This window comes from Xenopus laevis, chromosome 5L, assembly GCF_017654675.1.
Source record: "Xenopus laevis strain J_2021 chromosome 5L, Xenopus_laevis_v10.1, whole genome shotgun sequence".
Taxonomy (NCBI): Eukaryota; Metazoa; Chordata; class Amphibia; order Anura; family Pipidae; genus Xenopus; species Xenopus laevis.
In genome coordinates, this window is record NC_054379.1 from 103,738,530 (window position 1) to 103,753,602 (window position 15,073).

Sequence of the window (15,073 nt, forward strand, 5' to 3'; positions counted from 1 at the left end):
CTAGTTCTTTTATTCTGTCGATCAGCGCTGTCCAACTTGAATCTGTGGTACAGAAAGCCGGAATTTTTATGACCTATGTGGCATAGGGACGATAATGGAAGCCAGTGTTGGCTTTGTCCTGTTTTTAATCCACACCCACTTTAAACCACACCCATGTTACCACTAGAACTTTTAAGACCATACATATTAATGGTGGTAGCACACCACAAAACCAAATGGTTGTTGTTCACTGCAGGGGTATTACTCATCACTCATGTGAAACAAGTATATTAAGTCATATTAAGACATACTCTTAAATCCATGTGTCTCATCCTCCCCTATGAATAGCACAGCACCCCCAGCACATGATTAAACACCTGCTAATAAACCCCTACAAAGTTCACTTGCTGCAGGCAGAGCATGGCACACACAGGCAAAGTATGGCACACACAGGAAGCATAGGGCAGGCAGAGTATGGCACACACAGGGAGCATAGGGCAGGCAGAGTATGGCACACACAGGGAGCATAGGGCAGGCAGAGTATGGCACACACAAGCAGCAAAGGGCTTACAGAGTATGGCATGCACAGAGAGTATAGGGCAGGCAGAGTATGGCACATACAGCGAGCATAGGACAGGCAGATTATGGCACAGACAAGGAGCATATGCAGAGCATGGCACACAGGAAGAATAGGGCAGACAGAGTGTGGTAAACACAGGGAGCATAGGGAAGGCAGAGTATGGCACGCAGGGAGCATAGGGCAGGCAAATTATGGCACACACAGGGAACATAGGGCAGGCAGAGTATGGCACACACAAGTAGCATAGGACAGGTAGTGTGTGGCACACACAGGAAGCATAGGGCAGGTAGAGTATGTCACACACATGGAGGATAGGGCAGGCAAAGTATGGCACACACAGGGATCATAGGGCAGGCAGAGTGTGGCACACACAGGGAACATAGGGCAGACAGAGTGTGGCACACAGGGTTCATAGGGCAGGCAGAGTAAAGCACACGCAGGGATCATAGGGCAGACAGAGTATGGCACGCACAATGAGCATAGGGCAGGCAGAGTGTGGCACACACAGGGAGCATAGGGAAGGCAGAATGCAGAAGACAGGGTGACCTATCAAGACCAATTTAAAATAAACTGTTCATACTGTGCTACATACAGTGACACAATGCTGGTGCCCATTCAGCAGTTTGTATGAGGTGTGAAAAGGTGAATAATGTCTGGGTCTGAGGTATGAACAGTTCCAGACTTTAGGGGTGTGAACATTAGAGGTGTCACAAGTGTGAGCAATGCGGGGGGGGGGGTGATTAAAGGTGTGAACAATACTGTCTGAATTTGAGGTATAAACAATGCAGGGGCCAGATAATCTCAGTATTATTTCTTCTCTATTACTATAATGTGTGGGACACAGTGTTTTATAAAAAAAAAAGAAAAATATCGCTCAAGCATAAAGGTATAATAACCATATAATGGTTCCTATTTCACTCCAAAATGTGGGCATAGAGAAGCCATATGAGTTTTCAAACTCTTCTCCCTGATCTTGGTATTCTGTAAATTCTTAGGTCCAGTAAATTTGTTGCTTCATCCCCCATTCCCTTTATAAAATATTAATCTATTCCCTCTCAGGCCAGAATTCAAACTCCAAAACAGATATGTCTAATGTTTTCATTAAAGCTACTTGTGCCTGAACAGGGTCCCTGCACTTGTGAGTATTTGTGCCAAGCACAGTTCCGCCAGGTCAATCTCAATTAGTGCAAGTGCCTTACTGATGCACTTGCAATAGCCTGGCACAGTAGGCGCAGTAAGCTTGCATCTAAAGAATCATGGACAGACATAATTTTGGGTGGCAGAAATTATGCAATTTTGAGTTTTGACATATGAGACACATACAGTATCATATTTACCCCTTTTTTCCCAATGCAATGTCTAGTATATGCTGTAAATATGCTGTCCTTTTTCCATCTTAGTTCTGATGATTTCAACCTTACTAAAGCTTGAATAATAATGTTTGTTTCAAAACCATTACACATTATCCCATAAAAAGCTGGCATACACATCGAACATATGTATTCTGACACTTTTCCAATAGAAGACAGAATTGAGATGTTCTGCATCCTCAACTTTACCATATAGCTGTTGTAACCTCAGTGAAACCTTTTCAAATGTTTATGCCTCGTCTTCTTCTTCTTGCTTTCAATTCCTTCTGTAACCACTGTCACTAGATCTTACAATTCATTTCAGACCAATTAACTGCCTATCAGAAAAGTTTTCTATCCCATGTTGTATAATGACCACACACCCACATGTTATGTTTTGGTATCCGAGAATAAGTATGGTGTAATAGTGCTTTATTAGCAACTCATTACACTTCAGCAGGAACTTGAACTCTAACACTTTTAACGGTATAGATGTAACGATCTTGTTAGAGTGGAACCCTGGGTGACTGCTGGAAGGAACACCTTCATGTAACAGGGAGAATCCCTGTCGATCCTGAAACAGGAAATGGCCAAGGTCAGGTCAGGCAGCTAAAATCAGAGTAGGAAGCCAGGCAGAAAGTCAAAACCAGATTCAGAAAAAAAACGAGGGCTTTAGCAGGAACTGAGAATAAGAAGCCAGCTTGGGCATTAGGAAGTGGGGGAGAGAGAGGGTTTTAAGGACTGAGAAACACAGGGTGCCTGATGGACAAGAAGAAGAGCCAATGGCAAGCTTTTCCCACTATTTTTGTGATAATGCGCGCTAGTGACGTCATGACCAGCGGGAGCCTTGACAATGGAAAATACTATATATGTACAGTATAATTTGTGTAACACCCACAAGTCACTCATAAAAACACCACACCATACTTTATGCTTTTATTAATAATTTATATCCTCCATATTTTTCTGTTAATACATTAAAATGAACCTGTAGATGTAGAGCTACTTTGTAAGGATTCCACCATGTATGTATACAGTCATAAAGAAAGCGCCATTACTATGTATAATTAGATGAATTGGGTGGACTTCATTTATTTAGCTTTTTCTGGAACTAGATGATTGAAACACAAAAACAAAATCACTCCCATTAATTATTTCCCTTGTTTTATTTTTACTCCAAATAATTTTGAGCTGTTATTCCACCATATCATTCATTTCTTTCCTTGTTTTCTTATTTTCACTAGAAAACAGTATTATTAGCCAACGCATTAGTAAGCTATAGCAGAGTTAGAGGTGAAAAAAGCATAAATTGCCTACTGTAATATTTATGAACCATGAAAATTGAAACATGCTTGTTATGTGTGTTCTTCTGTTTATTTGGCAAATAATGTAATAGAAAGTTATATTAAAAATAATGCCCACCATGCTGCTCAACCCACCCCTGTTGGTAAATGTACCCTTCCCCTTGGGCTGTCAATTGTGATTTTTTTTTCATACAGGGCTACAACACATATTTAAAAATCTTTAAACTTAGGTCTCCTGGTGAGTATACTGCAGCAAAAATACAAGTCTCCTAGCAATATATAATGCAAGGAGGCCAGCCTTTTCTTTCTAAATCCCATTAACAATTTTAATACACTGTTTGGTATACTGTATTAATGGCAAAAAGGGCAATTTTTGATACGCTGACTTTGTCTGGCATTAGTAGTATTTAAATTATCACAAAGCATTTCAAAATCAGACTGTATGCACATTTACTTAGCTCGAGTGAAGGAATAGAATGAAAAATACTTTGAATTTCGAAGTGTTTTTTTTGGCTACTTTGACCTTCGACTACGACTTCGACTTGGAATCGAACAATTCGAATTAAAAAATCATTCGACCATTCGATAGTCGAAGTACTGTCTTTTTAAAAAAAACTTCAACCCCCTACTTCACCACCTAAAACCTACCGAGCATCAATGTTAGCCTATGGGGTAGGTCCCCATAGGCTTTCCTAGGTTTTTTTGATCAAAGGAATTTCGTTCGATCGATGGATTAAAATCCTTCGAATCGTTTATTTCGACGGATTTAATCGTTCGATTGAACGATTTTTCCTTCGATCGTTTAATCGAAGGAAATGCGGTAAATCCTTTAACTTCAATATTCGACGGTCGAATATCGAGGGTTAATTAACCCTCGATATTCGACCCATAGTAAATGTGCTCCATAGTGTTAAGTGAAAATTTATGGCAGGTATAGTGTTGCAGCAGAATGCCACATTTCGCAAATAAATATTTTCACAAAACTGCTTCAAAATTTTGCAGCAAAAATGTTAAAAATGAGACTTCAATGTATTTTGTGCAGAAAAAGTTGCCACAAAAACATCAATTGAATCCAAAGTCACAACTGGAAAAAAGTCACTGTGACTTAATTGACTTCAATGCGTTTCGCAAATTCTCCAGCGGTTCAACAAATTTCGCCAAAGTCAAACAGGACAGTCATGAATGACAAATAAATATGAGGATTTATTTTTGTTCCCAGCTCATTGGTTAAGTAAAAAATTGTAGGTATAGCAGAGCTTTTTTTGCACCATCTTTAATGTTTGTTCCAATTTAGTAAGTTAAGGACTAAAAATTATAGTTAAATTATTAGCATTTATTTTATAGGATAGTGTTTCAGCACTGATATCCAATTGTGTTCTCATGAAACTGGGAGATGGTTATTTTTTTGTGGGAACTAGATATGGGTCCCCTTTTTAATTGCTCTAGCTATCTTTTTATATGAACTTTTCCAAAATGTTTTCATTTCTAAAATGCCATCATTGCTAAAGCAATTACAGTATATGCTATAGTAAATTGGAACTTCAGCTAAAGTTCAAGTGGCTCCTCAGTAACAAGTGATAGAAAGTGCTGTACGTTTAAACCCGCATCCTTGAGTATAATCTGCCAAATATTTAGCAATGTCATTCATCTGACTATATGAAAAAAATGGAAAATTATAAGATGGCAATGTGCTCACCTAAAATTACTTATAATAGTGCAAACTTTTCTCTGCCATTACTTGTAATGACTATATCCCAGAACTATTGAGAGAAATTGTCATTCATGTTGGGGTTACAGAAATTGGCTAGATTTAGATTTTAAGGAAGACTTCTGGAGAATTTTAGTACAATGAAAAAACAAAGCTTTCCGTTGTTTAGCAAGCAACAACACTTTACAACAAATATCATAGTGAATTCATATTTATATTTTTGCCCTTATAGAAATAATTTAGTAACTAAACTAAAAATGAGGGCCCAGGTCAGTAGCACCTGATCTACTTTTGAGGAAATTTCTAATTAGATCTCATTAAGAAAGAAATAAATATGGGGGTAATGTACAGATGACAGAAACATAATAGTAGCCCATTTTCCTTTTTTCTTTAAAGCATACACATCTAGCATTCTTCTTCAAAATACATATCCTTATAACTATCTTTTGAGTATGGAATTACTCCTAAAAAAACACCTATTTTTATTCTGTTTTCTAATACAGTGCTTATAAATACATGCGTATATGAACTATTTTTACAGATTTTGTGCACATGATTTTATAAAATAGCACATTAAAATTCCATCTATGATGAGACATATGTCATCTTGTGAAAATAAAAAAAGATACAGATTTTTGTATTTATATATATGTAACTGCAACCTGAACCCCAGGAAGGAAATATTGGTTGACCATATCAACTGTGCTTTAAAAACCTAGTGGGTGACCTTTGGCCTGTAGGGTTATCCGTAAAAATGGAACTCACTATTCATTCCTATGGGATTTTTAGAGGCATATTTATCATTGGGAGAAAATTTAGAGTCCACCATTTGATTAATATGCCTCTAAAATCTCATAGGAATAAACAGAGAGTAGTAGCATTTTACTGTGCTGAGTGTTAATTTCACACTTTGATAAATCTGCCCCTTAGGGGCATATATCAGGCATATCAACTGACCCATTGTTTTTTTTCAGGACTCTTTCCAGCTACCAAGATAAATGTAGAGCCCAACTATGCTCCCATACCTCTAATTCTCAGAAGAACCTTCATTTTATATTTTCCCAGAAGAAACATTCTATGTTCTACACGAGAAAAGCTTCCTGCATTTGTCAGTTGTCTGTTGTTACTGCTATTCCATGTAATTTTATTTTCGGAAATACATGAAGTAGAACAATTCAGCAAAATGGAAGCAATAAACATAGCAAAGAAAAGCAAATCAGGAAACAATATTTAAATAAATAACATCTTATGTGAAATTAACATTTTAGATACAATTTCAGAGCAAATAAGAAAGACTTCTAAATGGAATTTTGTATAACTGGAAAATAAGTTTATATATATATTTTTTTATCTTTTGTGCTGCAGAATGAATGTTCCAGTAGCAGTTTTGCCAGCAAGGGATTTAAGATGAGTTCATGTGGATGGTTTTGAAATCCCTTGCAAAAGATTGTCACTTGTTTGTGATAACAATGTTAGATGCAGTCAGCATTCTAACGACATGAAACCATAACGAGTAGATGCTTCATCAATGGAGGCTGAGAACGGTGGACTCGGAAAAGAAAAAGGCTTTAGGACAGGCAGGGAAGGGGAAAAGAAATAATAAAAGAAATATGGGCTAACAGAGAACAAGACAGAAATCTGATACAAAAAGGAAGTTGTGTGGGTTTGTTTAGATATTAGTTTTAGAAAAGCTGTATGCCAAGAACTTAATTAATCACTTATAAATATAATATTTCAAATAGGACATCCCACTCATTCATTCATTTAACTTCTACATAATGCACAATGAAATTAAAACCTCTCCAATTGGGATTACAAAGAGCTGTTGTCCGTTTTGCTATAAGAACCACCCATACAATATATATATATATATATATATATATATATATATATATATATATATATATATATATATATATATATATATTTATATATATATATAAATATATATATATATATATATATATATATATATATATATATATATATATATACATGTATGTATGTATAGACATGCTTTACTAAAATGAATAGATATAATATAAGCTTTAAAGAGAAAGCACATAGCCATAAACAACTTTGTAAAAGATGTAGGAAAAAGTAGTAAAAACTAGATAGTCACTGACTGGTAGCTAGAACAGTGTGAACCCTAGCAACCAAAATAAATAATAAAAGCAAAATAATTCAAACACCACCAACACAATTTATAAAATAAAAAATGAAGACCAATTGCAAATTTTCAGAAAATACCATATCATAAGTTCATTTACATGTGATAGTAACCTGCTATGTAGCATTTAGTAACAACCTGAAATGTGTGTTCTGTTTATTGGGTTAATGCTCAATGATTTGTATGCACTGGGAAGGCAATTTGTAAAAATGTTAATTATAATGTTGCAAAATTTGTACTGAAATAAAAAAAAATACTAACTATTTAAGTTATACAGATAGAAAAGCATATGATGCTGCAGGGGCTGATGGGATACCTGTAATGATTTAGTATAATCAATTACGAAATCTGTCCCTTAGACTGACATATTTAATCTAAGTCGTGGCAAATTTTCCCCATGTTGGAACTGATTCACAGCTGATTTACAAACATAGGTGCTAAGTTGCCAAACCTCTTTACTTAATTTTTCAGGATTCATTGAGGTCTGGCCTAGTGCAGAGAGACTGGCAAATTGCTAATGTGGTGCCTCTATTCAAAAAAGGATCCCGTTCTCAGCCTCAAAACTATAGGCCAGTTAGTCTGACGTCCGTGGTAGGAAAGCTTTTCGAAGGGTTAATAAAGGATAAGATACTGGACTTTATAGCAAATCATAATAAGTGTGTGCCAGCATGGTTTTATGCGTAATAGATCTTGCCAGACTAACTTAATTTCTTTTCATGAGAAGGTAAGCAGGGACATCGATTCTGGGATGGCAGTGAATGTGGTTTACTTTGCTAAAGCATTTGATACAGTGCCACACAGAAGGTTACTGGTTAAATTAAGAATGTTGGCCTGAAACATAGTATTTGTACCTGGATAGAGAACTGGCTAAAAGACTACAAAGAGTGATGGTAAATGGAACATTTTCTAATTGGACTAGTGTTGTACCACTGAGCTCTGTACTAGTACCTAGTGATGGGTGAATTTGCGAAACGGCGAAAAATTTGCAAAACAGTGCCGTTGTCTCGTTTTTGACACCGGCGTCTCATTTTTGATGCCGGCGTCCGTTTTTTTGGAAAAAAATTACTGTTGAAACTACTGTTTCTATTTTTGCAGATGATACTAAATTGTGCAGAACTATAGGTTCCATGCAGGATGCTGCCACTTTGCAAAGTGATCTGTCTAAGTTGGGAAAATGGGCAGCAAACTGGAAAATGAGGTTCAATGTTGATAAATGCAAGGTTATGCACTTTGGCAAAAATAATATAAATGCAAGTCATACACTAAATGGCAGTGTGTTGGGAGTTTCCTTAAATGAGAAGGATCTAGGGGTTTTTGTAGATAACAAGTTGTCGAATTCTGGGCAGTGTCATTCTGTGGCTACTAAAGCAAATAAAGTTCTGTCTTGCATAAAAAAGGGCATTAACTCAAGGGATGAAAACATAATTATGCCTCTTTATAGGTCCCTGGTGAGGCTTCATCTGGAGTATGCAGTGCAGTTTTGGACTCCAGTCCTTGAGAGGGATATAAATGAGCTGGAGAGAGTGCAGAGACGTGCAACTAAATTGGTTAGAGGGACGGAAGACTTAAATTATGATGGTAGACTGTCAAGGTTGGGGTAGTTTTCTCTGGAAAAAAGGTGCTTGCGAGGGGACATGATTACACTTTACAAGTACATTAGAGGACATTATAGACAAATAGCACTGGATCTTTTTAACCCATAAAGTGGATCACCGTACCAGAGGCCATCCCTTTATACTAGAAGAAAAGAACTTTAATTTGAAGCAACATAGGGGGTTCTTCAAACTGCACTGCTGGGTGATGTTGTGATGGCTGATTCAGTTAATGCCTTTAAGAATGGCTTGGATGATTTCTTGGACAGACAGAATATCAAAGGCTATTGTGATACTAAACTCTATAGTTAGTATAGGTATGGGTATATATCATTTATGTGAAAGTATGGAGGGGTGTGTGTATGGATGCTGGGTTTTCATTTGGAGCGGTTGGACTTGATGGTCTTTGGCTTTTTTCAACCCAATTTAACTATGTAACTAACTATGGTTGCCAATGGCAACCAGTTAGGTATTTTGCTTAAGTTTTCAACTTGTAGTAGTCTGCTCAATTGACTTGGTATTGACAGTTCTGGCCAAGAAAAAAATTTCTAATGAAAGAAACAGTGACTGTTACAGATGCTGATGACTTATATGCGACAGGGCTGCTGCTCCTCTGAGCTTAAAGGAGAAGTAAAGTCTAACATAGATAAGGCTAGAAATGCTGTATTTTGTATACTAAACGTAAACATGAATGTACTGCACCTCAAGCCTAATCAAACAAATTATTTAGGCTTTTAAATTTAGCCACAGTGTGTTACCATGTTGTAACTTAAACATCTTTGCAAGACCAAGACTGTGCACATGCTCAGTGTGGTCTGGGCTGCTTAGGGATCCTCATAAATTATCAAAACAGCACAAGTCAAATAATATCTGCCAGACGTCAATACAGCAAGACTGATTAATAATAAGAATAGGCAGACTGCACTGGGTCCTGTGTTGTCATGTAATTTAATGTGGATTTATAGTTTTTGTATCGTTCAATACAAACTTTCTCCAACTCTGCAGAACCAGTGGCTGGAGCAAAAAAATCCTCCAAATAGAATCCCAGTTTATCTGTCTAAATCTGGCTCTTTGTCCCTGCCACCTGAGTTGGAAACAGTAAAGGGGATGTAAAAGCAAAAATAAAATCCAATACAAATCTCTACACAGTTGCCAACTACAGCGAAACAAACAAAACTGCTTGAGTTCTGCATAGCTGGGAAGTAAGGCGGGGGCTCCCCCTGCTGTTCATAAGTATGATTGTTTCCCTGCAGAGCAGTTAGGGACCGTCTGACAATTCCTTCCCCCGGCAGTAAGAGCAAGTAAATGAAGGGAGAATTTCACTGCATACAGTCAGGTTTCTTATAAAAAAGATACACATTTTTTAATTAAAGTATATTGAAGATATTTTTCTTTTTCAATAAAGAAAGTAAAAATTGGATTTTATTTTTTTGCCTTTACATGCCCTTTAACATACAGTATGTGCTAGCTTATAGTCTGGGACTTTAGTTTCACTTAAGGTTAAATACATTAGAGGGACAGAAATATTCGCCTACTAGTTTAGTACTTAACCATGTATTTATTATATGTTTAACCTTTCTTGTTCTGTTATGAAGGGCACCGGCAATGTACTTTGATTGCAATTGAGATTCAGCCTTTGCAGAATGTTTAGCAGAAAAAAAAGACAGCTTGTTTTACTTTCAGCAGTCCTAGATTTTGCAACTGTAGTAATTGACTGTGACAGTCACACTACTTCCCTGCATTCTTCTCTATTATAGAGGAGGCATAGAAATCCTAACCTGGTTGCTTCTCTTGAAGATATGGCATAATAGTACTTCAGATTTGCTACCTGACCATTTTCAAAAATATCATTTATTTATATTGTATAAATGTATTTGTGTCTGTAAAGCAATTACTTTCTATTGAAACAGTTTGATAGCATTAAAATGCAACTGTAGGGCACATTTGGCAACATTTTGGCCATAATTCAGTATATTGTCACCAGAAATGAGCATGGCACATAACTGTTTTTAACTGCATTGTTTATTTGTTTCCATACAGTGATATCACTACAAATGTAGCTGTACATATTGGTTGTCCAGTCCTTTCACATTGTCTTGCTATAAGACAAGATTTAAGGATTTGGGGAGGCAAAATAAGTTAATACCAAGAAACACATTTCATGGTTTAATAGACTTTTCATGGTGCAAGAGGGTGACAGTTACCCTAAGCCTTCAATTAAGGGTGTGGCTTTATCAGGAAATCATAAATAGGCAGGCATTCCAAAGAGTCTAAACCCAGACCAGGCTTAGTGGTTTCTGGCCGTCTTCCGCACGAGATTTCCAGGTTGTGGGTGGGTTCAGGTTGAGCTCTTCCTTCTGCTCTTCCTGCCCACAACCATACACTGCTGGCTTCCTCTTCAGGCAGTCTTTATTTATAGATGAATGACTTCCCTGCCCCACCCCTCTCCCCTTTGTGATGTCAGAGATGGGCAGGCCAGGCACGAGTCTATAAATAGAGGGGACTTGCCAGGTCGGTTGGGTTCGGGTTGGGTGTAGGTCGACTACACTTTGCAATTATTAATTGCAGAATGGACTGTACCTATCTGTATATCTGCCATCTATACAGTGATATTATAAAAAGTCTACATATGTAGCTGCATATAATGGTTTTCCAGTACACGCATGATGTCCTGCTATATCACAATCCTTCAGGATTTGAGAAAGCGCATAACATACAAGAAAATAAACTCTTCAGTGTAAGAAGGGTATGGGTACAATGCCCTTAGCTTTCAATGAAGAGAGTGGATAAAGCAGGAAATCATAATCAGACAGGTATACCAAGTAGTCACCCCCAGACCAGGTCTGTGATGTGTAAGTGTGTGTGTAAATGTGTAAGACTGAGCTGATGCTGGATTTCTCATAATAAACTTCTTTGTATTATACAAGCCATGTTTGGGCATGTATTATTTGCTTTTACTTTGCCTAGTGCTAATCACATGAAATCCAAATACCTCAATTTTCAACCACCAAAAAATATACCATTCTTTTAACTTAATGTATTTGCATGCCACTTTACATTCCATAAGGTACAGTGTTGCCCTGTAGGGGTTACTTTGCCTTTCTTTTGTCAAAAGTATTTGCACCAACCCGCAGAAGAGGAAAACTTGCCCAAAACCCAAGAGCATGTAATTGCCTGGTTCCCCATTTTGGTCTGATGTGAATGAGTTATAGTTTCTCTAAAGCGATGTGGAATATGTCCGCATTATAAAATTAAAGAATAGCAATGGTAACTCAGCATAAGCCCTTGCAATCAGATTTAAATAACTGATTATTGATCATATGATGATATTACTATGGTATGTGTGTGTTCCAGTAGCTGAAGGGATCTAGACAAACAAGTTGCCAAGTGCACTAACCTATCTGCCATTTGTCTTTATAAATTAAATGAAATTGCTGAAAGGACGTCTGTTCTTACAGTGGATGCAGCCTTTGAACCCTGAACAAGCTTTTCTTTATGACAGCTTTAAAGCTGACTGCTGTTTCTGTTAAAGTAATAATGAAAATTTTAATAAACAGTAGAAGCATTACCCCTTAAAAAATCAAGCCACCCCCTTTTCAAACACCAATAAAACAGGTCTCTGGAAATGTGCTGAAATACGTGCCTGCTCAGTCAGCCAGAAGGCCAAAGGTCGCTGACATTTTCCCTTGTGAAATTACAAACATCAATATTTTTAATTCTTGCCGGTCCTAAAGTAAGTTGCCGTAATATTGTTTTTCATCATGTACCGTTACATAAGAAATGCTGCCCAGTTTAACAGTGGTATCAGTACAAGATATAAAGATGTTTCCGTGCAAAGAAAACAGAGTTGCAGTCATTTAGCAGATGAATTGATTTTGACAAAATATCAATTGCACCAAATAAGCAAGTGCCAGATCAATACACTTTGAAACATCACATTTTTTTCCTTAGGTGCCTTTACAGTGTTGTGCATTTGTTTTCCTTCTATATAGTTTATAGATGTCTGTGTTTTATTGTTTCCAAAGAAAAGGACATTTTTGAAAGCTGAGCATCAGTTTAGATGTGCTTCTGTCTTTGGTAGTAAAACATTATTCTAAAATGATATTATACAGGGTTGTATTACAGTTTAAATTGGGGACATAACCACAGGACAATAAAAGGTGAAAGGGACAGTATTTGGTATGAAACACTGCAGTTTCCCCATTCTTTCTGTAGTCTAGGAAACATTCATTCAGGATTAGGGAATCTCACGGCAGCAGAAGCTGCTTCAGATTGATGGGACCCCATCAGGCACCCAGCCCACTCTATTATAAAGATCTGTGTCGTCAGTGGCAGTGACGTTCGAAAGGAAATTGCCCATTTATGGCTACTCAGGCAAATGATATCATCACAATAGGTTCTCCTGTCTCAATGTGGATCATTTCTAAAATGAAATTACAGGCACTTATCTGGAAAACAGGAGGCAAAGGCACCTGTTCTGTGTAACTGCTATCCCGGGGAATAACATCATCCTGTAATGAATGCATAAATCTTATTTTGCAAGTCTGTTGCAAGAGAAAACAGTGCTCCTGCTGTTATAAAACAAGCCCCACATCCACGAGAAGTAAAGCTCCACGTCCATGTTTTCTGTTCTGCTTGAATATATAGGACATGTATTGCAATGCTATGCTTGCCACACTGCTGCAGTATACTTGTTTTGCAGTGCTCCATAGCAGGCTAAGCACAGCTGGGAATTAACAGCACCTTGGATACATAATTTGAAATCTCTGGCCTTCATGCTGTTGTACGATCCTTGTGATTTTTCTGCGAGAATGTGCACCTTCCTGTTCACTGAGTGGCCAAATCATCTTTTTGGACGCCGCTAGCAATACGTTAGCCTTTTGAGGTAAGACGACGATGACTCCTTTCTTACTTACAAAGCTTATGGTTGTGATCATTTCTCAGTTCTGAGGAAGTGATTATGTGGCTGCAGTTAGTTTGGCTATTATATATTTGTATTTCTCTGCACTTTGTTCCGCTTGCATCCCTTCTCTGTAAGTCAACTGCCTTGACAGCATATTGTAACTACGGCTCTCAGGCATAGTACTGGGCATCTTGCATGCAGGATAGCATTGCTTTAATTCTGCCTGTATCTCGGCTGCTGCTGTCTGAGGCTGAATGGGAAATTAAAGGCAGAACACATGCAGTGGGATCAGTGCTGAGCCTTTTCATATTGGCATTTGCAATTCGTGTTAAGCGTGCTCTTAAAGCTTTTCTTATATTTTCTACTGGAACAACAAAAATGCCTGCCTTCAGCCTTCACCCGGGAATCAGTTTCTTTAGGGATTTACAGCAGCAGAAGGCTTTAATACATGCAGAATGAATGGCAATAGGCAGGCAACATACCGGTGAAGTGCACTGTGCCATCCATTAACCCCATACTGAATGAAGCACTCAATAGAGAAAGCAACTTTCACATTTTTGTGTGGAGACATGCTAGAAAAAAGATTGTTATGCAAATCAAACATCTGTAGATCTGTCACTGGCGACAATGATTGCTGTCCACAATCCAGCAAGGAGTAAAGGCAACATCTTGTAGTTCTGAGTGCCTTTCTGCCAGACAGCATTTCATAATATCACAGTCCTTACTGGGGTCGAAGAAGGTGCCTGTGTGACAGAATCTCACAGGAGCTTAGCCCAGCCATTGGCAAACTCTGAAATCGAGTCATGGTGGCTTATTTCTGCAATAAAAAAAACATCAGCAGTAGGATTTAACTGTGCAAAAAGACAAGACTTAAAAAGGGGATGTTAAAATAAATGCTGTTTTTATTTTTTTTTTAAAAACCTAATATGCAAAAAATGTATATTGAATGGTTCCACATAAGCTTGCAACTTGAACCTGAGGGCAAATCTGTAATCTACACTGATTTTAAGAACCAACTTTTCCATAAGGTACCCTACACACAAGGTCTCCAATTCATCCTGTCCTGTTAAGTTCAAAGGAAAATTAGTAAAGGTATGAGATTCGTTATACGGAAACCCATTATCCAAATTACAGAAAGGCCGTCTCCCATAGACTCCATTTTCTCTGTAATAATAAAACAATACCTTGTACTTGATCCAAACTAAGATTTAATGAATCCTTATTGGAAGCAAAACCAGCCTATTGGGTTCATTTAAGGTTTACATGATTTTCTAGTAGACAATTTATAAAGATCCAAATTACAGAAAGATTTGTTCTCCACCCAGACCCCGGGCATTCTGGATAACAGGTCCCATACCTGTACAGACTTTTTTTTCTGCAACACGATATCAAGCAACAAGTTCTACAGCAACATATTTCATTTGGTTACCTTTCAACCTTTTGCAAAACATAATGCTTCAATTTCACAAAATATTTCACATTTATTAT